Source organism: Phaseolus vulgaris, chromosome 3 (genome assembly GCF_051622355.1).
Source record: "Phaseolus vulgaris cultivar YP4 chromosome 3, ASM5162235v1, whole genome shotgun sequence".
Taxonomy (NCBI): domain Eukaryota; kingdom Viridiplantae; phylum Streptophyta; class Magnoliopsida; order Fabales; family Fabaceae; genus Phaseolus; species Phaseolus vulgaris.
Window position 1 is genome coordinate 11752139 of NC_143500.1, and position 7808 is coordinate 11759946.

The following is a 7808-nucleotide window of genomic DNA, read 5'->3' on the forward strand; positions in this document are numbered from 1 at the left end:
AATTAATAATATCATTATCAACGGTGCTACATTTTTTTAATTAATACTATTTTTATTATTGTTTTTTTAATCCAACTTCTTGAAAGAACACTCACTAAATACTAAATAAAAATTAATTTTAAAAATAAAAATAATAATCATTAAATAAAAATTACTTTTATATATATAAAAAATTAAATAAAAATTAATTATACAAATAAAAAATAAAAATTATTAAGTAAAAACTAATTTTAAATATAAAAATTAATTAGTTAATATATTAAATAATTATATATTATTTTATAAATTAAAAAATTAATAATATTTAAATTAATTTTTATTATTAATAAAAAATTAAAAATTAATTTCTAAATTACTATTAATTATTAATATTTTAGTTATTAATTATTTTAGATTTTAAAAGTAGTTAGTAACTAAAAAAATTGGTAATTAATGTTAAATAATAATTTAAAAATAATCTATAAATTTTTATTATTAATAAAAATTATTCTAGATATTTAATAATTTTTTAATTTGTTTAATAGTATATAATTTAATTAATATAATAATTAATTTTTTTTTATTTTAAAATTATTTTTTATTTTTTTATTTTTTTATAGTACTAAAAGTATTTTGTTTCTCTCCATCGATTCCATGCTGAAAACCATTGCCTTCAATAGAATTTAATCTAATATGGGTTTTTTTCTATGTTGATGTTTTAGTATCGAGACCTCATGCCAAAGACGTCAAGTTCTTCCCTTATCTTCCACAACGTATGCTAATACTTCATTTTTTTTAATCATCCTCATTTCAAAAGTCTTTCTATAAGTGAAAAAACTTTATTTAGTTAAATTATTCTCGAATTTACCAAAAATCAAGCCTTTCTCTTTACCTTTATGGGAATAATATTTATGCACTAAGGAATATTTTATCTTTCTCTTTACCTTTATGCGAATAACTATTTATGCACCAAGGAATATTTTATCTACTGTTCAACATGGTAAAAAAATGGCATAAATTTAGGGATAATTTGATTAAAGCTACACAAATTCATCCTATATAATACTGAAGCAAAACTTGAGAAGGTAACTACTGTCAACATTTTAAATTGTAAAATTTGAGAATTTTTATCAAGAAATTTCGGACCCACAAAATATATAATACTATTATGAGAGCTTCAGTTTCTCTGAGTACTGATAAGGTTAATGAAAATACTAGCCTTAGAGAAATAATAAACCCATTAGGTAGAACACGTTTAGAAATATATTTAGGAGTGCCTTACCTAGTGCCTAATCATTAATTAGTCTTGTTAATTATATTTAGACGTAAAGATTTTGGTCATGTCGGTCGGTTTAGACCGAGTGTTGAATCAGGGTTTCGATCGTACTAGTACACTTGCCCTCCGGCTCGAGAATGTTTAATTTGAAGAGTCTTTATTTGAGGTTGTTGTGGTGGTTGGGCTTCTCGAGTTGAGACGTGACGTTGGTAGCACCGAACGTGTGATGTGACCCGTAATGATGACTTAGGCGTCATTCGTCGTGAACCATTGGATCGAGGGAGATCCAACGGTTGATATGAGAGTGACGCTTCATCTTTCGGCCTCTTCAAAGGCCATAATTAGTTGTCCCCCACTATTCGTCACCCCTGCTCTCTTGCTCCGACTTTCGAAATCGATACACACTGGCGAGGTGTGTTCCCTACGTCCCGAAAGGTTAGTCATGTCTTCTTCCAACTCTTCGTCTTCTTCCTCATTCTCTTTTTCATCTTCATCTTCGTCTTTCTCTTCCCCTGGTCCCTCCATGACCGAGCCCTTATCGATCGGGGCAATTCAAACGTTGCCCCCCGTGGAGGTTTCTGTAAGGCCTGATGACCCGGAAGGTGATGTCGACCGGGCAGATCCTGTGGAAGAACCATCCAATTTTTTGGGATATTATTGAGTTGATCCCAAGGTGACCGAGTTTATCTCCGTCTATTGGGACTCCACCTCCATTGGGTCCTCTATGAGCAAGCATCATCTGTTAAAACCGGATTATCCTGAAGACATTTTGGCTATTGATTATTGTCGTCCGACCAACACCATTTTCATGGGTCGGGCTTCCTCTAAGGGTCCTTTTTTCTTTGTTTACTCTTGTCTTTTTTCGGACTTACACTTAGCTTTACGGTTTGACGATTTTACTATGGGTGTTCTTCAGTCACTCAACGTAGCTCCATCACAACTACACCCTAACACATGGGCCTCCCTCCAAATCTTTTGGCTTATATGCGATAAATTCGGCCTACGTCCGTCTCCCTCCACCTTTCTTCATTATTACACCTCCCACCTGGCCGACCATATCAGCTGGTTGTCTCTTGTTAGTCGGTCGGGTAACATACTCTTCGCTCCTCTCACTTTTTCATACAAGAATTTTAAAGGTAAGTTTTTCAAAAAATTGATTGAGCCTAAGGGTAGGGAGCTCTCTTTCTACGAGCTCGGGCAATCCAAGTTCCCCTTATACTAAACTAGAACCCCTACCCGCTTCAAGAAATAGTCTCGCTCGGTTGTTAGTGTCGAGGAACAGGAGGTCTATAGCTTGTTCGATAGCCTCCATGGAAGGCTTCCTACCCGAAAGCTCCTAACTTTATATAAGTCGTCCGAGTGGTGGACTGATTTTCAGGGTATGCTTGTTTTCTTTATCGCTTTTCTTCTCGATCGGGACGTGCTGTTAATAAACATAGTCTATTTTGGTTGCAGATATCATGACAAACGAGACTCCTCAAGCACTTGATGTGCTCACCGCTTTTCGAAATAAGTCAGCCGATATGGCTAGGGGAAGCTTAGAGACAGTTGTTACCGGAAACCCCTTTAATACCGGGGTCAGTCCCTCTACGGCTTTAAAGAAAAGAAGAAGAGGAAAAGGAGGGACATTGCCACTACCTCCCGATCACTCAATGGCACTACACAACAACCCTTCATCCTTCTCCAATTCGGCTCGGGACCCCCTCGCCGCCGAGGGCTCCTCCAATCGGAGCTACCATTGATCACCCTTTGACAGTCCTTTGGGGAGACTCCTCTCCTCGGTTATTGAAGATGAACTCCTTTCTACCTCCATTAAGTTGCACTGTCGAGGACTTGTGCTAACACGGCTAGCCGCTGATACCCGTAACCGGAAGGTTGAGGAGATATCTTGGCTTGAGCACGAGCTAACTGAGGTCACAACTTCCTTGAGTCGTCACTGGCAGCGGTGTTGGTTTACGAGTCGAGGGTGGTTCGGGCGGAGGCTAAGCTCGAATTGAGTAATGCTCGGTGCCCCGAGGCAATGGTTCGAGAGGAGGTCGATAGGAAGAAGGTGGTCGAGCTCGAGAAGGCCATGGAGGCGTTAAGGCTGGAGAACTCGGCCTTGGAAGCGAAGAAGGTGTCCATGGAGGATGAGCTCCTGACTCAGCAACGGAGCATCTTCTTGATATTGGGTGAGACCTTTAATCAGGTCGTCCGACAGGCCTACCTACTGTATGAGGGTTCCCCTGCCGAGGGTGCCTTTGATCTGAACAAGGACATTCATGAGGGTCAGATGGTGACCTTTGCTGAATTGGCTGAGCTTCGGGAATCGACGTCGAGGGTTGCGCGTGATGATGAAGACGAAGACCATTAGGTTTTAGTCTTTATTGCTTTCTTCCCTCGGGGCCGGGATGTGGCCTTCACCTTCTCTTTTTCAATCAATGCATCGGTCGTTCTTTTTTTCATTCCTGTTTTAACATCATATAAGTTATAAATTCTAATTTCCAATCGGTCGGAACAATTGTGTATAAGATCTATCTTGCTTAAGTTGGTTGGTGTCGAATGGTATGACCGATTACGTCGAGCGTGGTTGTTTGAACCAAGTCCTTTAGATGTCGAGAGGGAATACCGGTTAAGGTTTTGTCCTTAACCAATTCGTGTCTTTAGGTGTCGGGAAGGTATATCGTTTGAGGTTTCATCCTTGACCGACCAAGTCTTTGGATGTCGGGAGGGTATATTGGTTAGGGTTTCATCCTTTACGAGACCAAGTCTTTAAGTGTCGGGAGGGTATACCATTTAAGATTTCATCCTTGACCAACCAAGTTTTCGGGTGTCGGGAGGATATATCGGTTAAGGTTTCATCCTTGACCGACCAAGTCTTTAGGTGTCGGGAGGGTATACCATTTAAGGTTTCATCCTTGACAAACCAAGTCTTTGGATGTCGAGAGGGTATACTGGTTAAGGTTTCATCCTTGACCAACCTGCGTCTTTAGGTGTCGGGAGGTTATACTGGTTAAGGTTTCATTCTTGACCGACCTGTGCTGCGAAAGAAATTTAGATACTCAAACTTGTAAATAGATGCATCATTAAAACCTTCCCAACCGAAAACCCTCCTTAGGGAAACAACGGTCGGGCGAGGAAAGAGTGCATATTTTATTGATTCTTAAGTTTAGTAAAATTTGAGGTGTTTGGCATTCCACGTACTCGGTACAATTTTTCCTATTAACCACTTTAGGTGGTATCCCCCTCCAGCTGCAAAAACTCAGATCTGGAAGGGACCTTCCCTGTTAGACAAGAACTTGTCATCCGTCTTCCTCACTTCGCTTCTCATTTTCCATACGAGGTCTTTCTTCTGAAAGCTCCTTTGTTGAACCTTCGAATTGTACCACCTATACGTTTGTAGCTTGCATGTAACCTCGCGAGTTTTGCTTTTGTCTCGGAGGTTGTTTATCAGATCGAGTCTGACCGATAAACTCTCCTGCTTGAGGGATAATTTGAAAATTTGTTTTTTGAGGGATGACTCTTCAACTTCGACCGGAATCATAGCCTCGGTGTCGTAGGTCAGGATGTAGGGCATTTCTCGGGTCGAAGTTTGGGGTGTGCAGCGATACGCCCATAAGACTTCTATCAACTCTTCGGTCCACCATCCTTTTGTCGTATCTAACCGCTTCTTTAACTAATTTAGGATCACCTTATTTGTTGCTTTGGCCTGCCTGTTAGTCAGGGCGTGCTCGACCGAGCTGGTTATTGACTTTATGCCGAGATCCTCGTAAAAAGACTGAAGACCTCGATCACTGAATTGTCGACCATTGCCAGTAATTATGGTGTGGGGGACTCGAACCGACATACAATGCTCCTCCATACGTCCTTTGGCAGCTATAGTCCTTGCTCCCGAGTGGCTCCCCCAAACCCCTTCGTGAATCTCCCGGAGCACATGTCCTACCTGCTCTTTAGTAATACATTTTAATAGTGGCCTGGAGTATCCTCTTCTGTAGAGGTCTTGAATGATCTTAGTATGTATGGCACACTACTGCCTCATCGTCTTTTCCTCCTCTAGCTTGCATATGCCGAGCTCCAGGTATTTAACTATTGGGTTCATTTAGGTATCATCCCCGGGTATGGCTAAACATTTGGCCTCTCCCACACTCGAATTTTTTAGACAAATATGTACCACGGATTTATGGTGGCTTTTTTTCTTAGTTGTAGCAAGCATAGACAACGCGTCTACCCTCGTGTTGTTCTCTCTTCGGATGTGCTCCATTGTTACCCTTTTAAATCGGGCGATGAGGTTGGATACCATATGGTAGTACCTTGGCAGGAACGACTCTTTAACTTCGAACTCCCCCTTTATTTGGCCGACCACCAATTAGGAGTCGCTTTTGCATGTTACTTTGCGAGCTCCCATGTCGTCACCAAGTGTAAGCCAGCTAGGATAACCTCGTACACGGCTTGATTGTTGGTGGCTTTAATCTTGAATTTGAGTGCCAGCTTGATAATGAGGTCGCTCAGACCCTTGAGGACGACACCGGCTCCACACTTCGTTTTGTTGGACGATCCATCAGCATACACCGTCCATCCGACCGTAGGTCTTGTTGGGGAGTTAACTCGATCGAGAAGTGAGCTAAGCATTGAGACGTGATTGCACCTCTTGGCTCATAGCGGATATCAAATTTTGAGAGCTCTAGTGACTAACCTATCATGCAACCTGCAAGATCTGGCTTAGATAAAAATTTAAAAATAGGATAACCAGTCCTTACTGTGATGGTATGATTTTGGAAATACGTCTCGACCGCGTGCAACATCTAACTGAAAAAGTATATTGGGTGCCCCTCCTTCTCGACATCTTGTACAAGAACTGCATTGACCACCTCCTCCAAAATCGAAAGATAAACTATTATCGGTTGGTCGGATCTCGGCTTTTGAATGACGAGGATAAGAATGTCTTTAGCTGTTGCAATATTTATTCGCACTTCTCATCCCAACAGAACTTCATTTCTTTATGAAGCAGTTGTACCATCAGCCGCGTTCGGTCGGCCAGACAAGGACAAACCTTGAGAGGGCAGTAAGACGCCCTATAAGTTATTGCACCTCCTTCACGTTCTAAGGGTTCCTCATTTCGGTTATTGCCCAACATTTGTTCGGATTCGCCTCAATCCCTTGGTGAAGGAGAATGAAGGAATGTGAACGAGAATGAAGGAGAATGCCTACGAAAATGGAGGAGAAGAAGGTGCCCCAATTCCATAGCTCCAATAAAAATGATGGTTGAACAATCGGTGTTGCAGTTGCTCCACCATACAACCGCCGACGTGGCAAAAATAATATTATTTAGTTGGAGTTGTGGCGCCTGCGTTTAATAGATTTAAAATGTTGTTTAAGGGTGAGAATTTGAATAAAATGAAGTATATATTTGTGTTTACTTAGTTTGTGTAACTATGCATGCTTTTTTATTTTTTATTTTCCTCCAAAAAAGACACATTCTGAAGCAATTCTTTTTGGGGTGGGGCGTGATGTAGGGAGAAAGTAAGTTAAATAACGTTTTTATAGCCAAAGAATGTAGGGCAGTGTTAAGTAAGCACAAAATTCACTGAACTTAAAGGGTGGTAGTATATGGTGACCTTAGTAAGAATATGTGGTGACCCACATTACATTTCCTGCACACACCCAGGGAAACTTTTTCTGGAAATCTCAAGTGAGTGTTCGTCTTGGTTGAAGAGGGGCATGAGGTGGGGAGAAAAAGGGTTAAATCAGTTCTTTATAGGCCATAAGAGTAGGACAGTGTGAAGTGACCAAAAAATTCACTCAACTTAGAGTGACAGTATGTGGTTACCCTAGTACGAATATATGGTGATCCACATTAAACTTTTTTTTGGAAATGTCAAGTGCATGTTCATGTTGGTTGGGTGGGCATGAGGTGGGGAGAAAGTGGGTTAAATCAGTTCCTTGTGCTTTGTTTGGATTAGAGGTTGTGGGGGAGTGGAAAGTTGAGGGTGTAAGGGAGTGGAAGTGTGAAGAAACTATGGAGAAAGTTGAGGGTGTTTGGATTGGGGGATGTTAGAGTGGATGTGTAAAGAAAGTTTATTGGAAAACATGAATGATGTGATAGTTGTGAGAGTATTTTAATATATTTTGAATAATACAAATTGTAAGATTACAAATTTTCCCTTGTATATAAATAAATAGGAAAATGAAATATTAATTAATTTAAAGGACATTCAAATTAATTAAAATAATTAGTATTATATTATTTAATTTCTATTAGATTATGTTATATATAATAATAAAGTATACTTTTGTCCATATATGTAAAAAAGTAATAAAAAATGATTATTAATTTTGTACATAATTTTGATAATTAAAAATAGAATATAGAAATGAAATATGATTTCTTTATTTTTAATTTATTAATTGAAAATTTTTGTATTTGTAAAATTTTTGTTTGTAGAGTATATATATATATATATATATATATATATATATAATTTATGATTTTGATTTTGATTATATGTATATATATATATAATTTATATATATATATATAAATGTTATTAATTATGATTTTGATTACTATTAAACA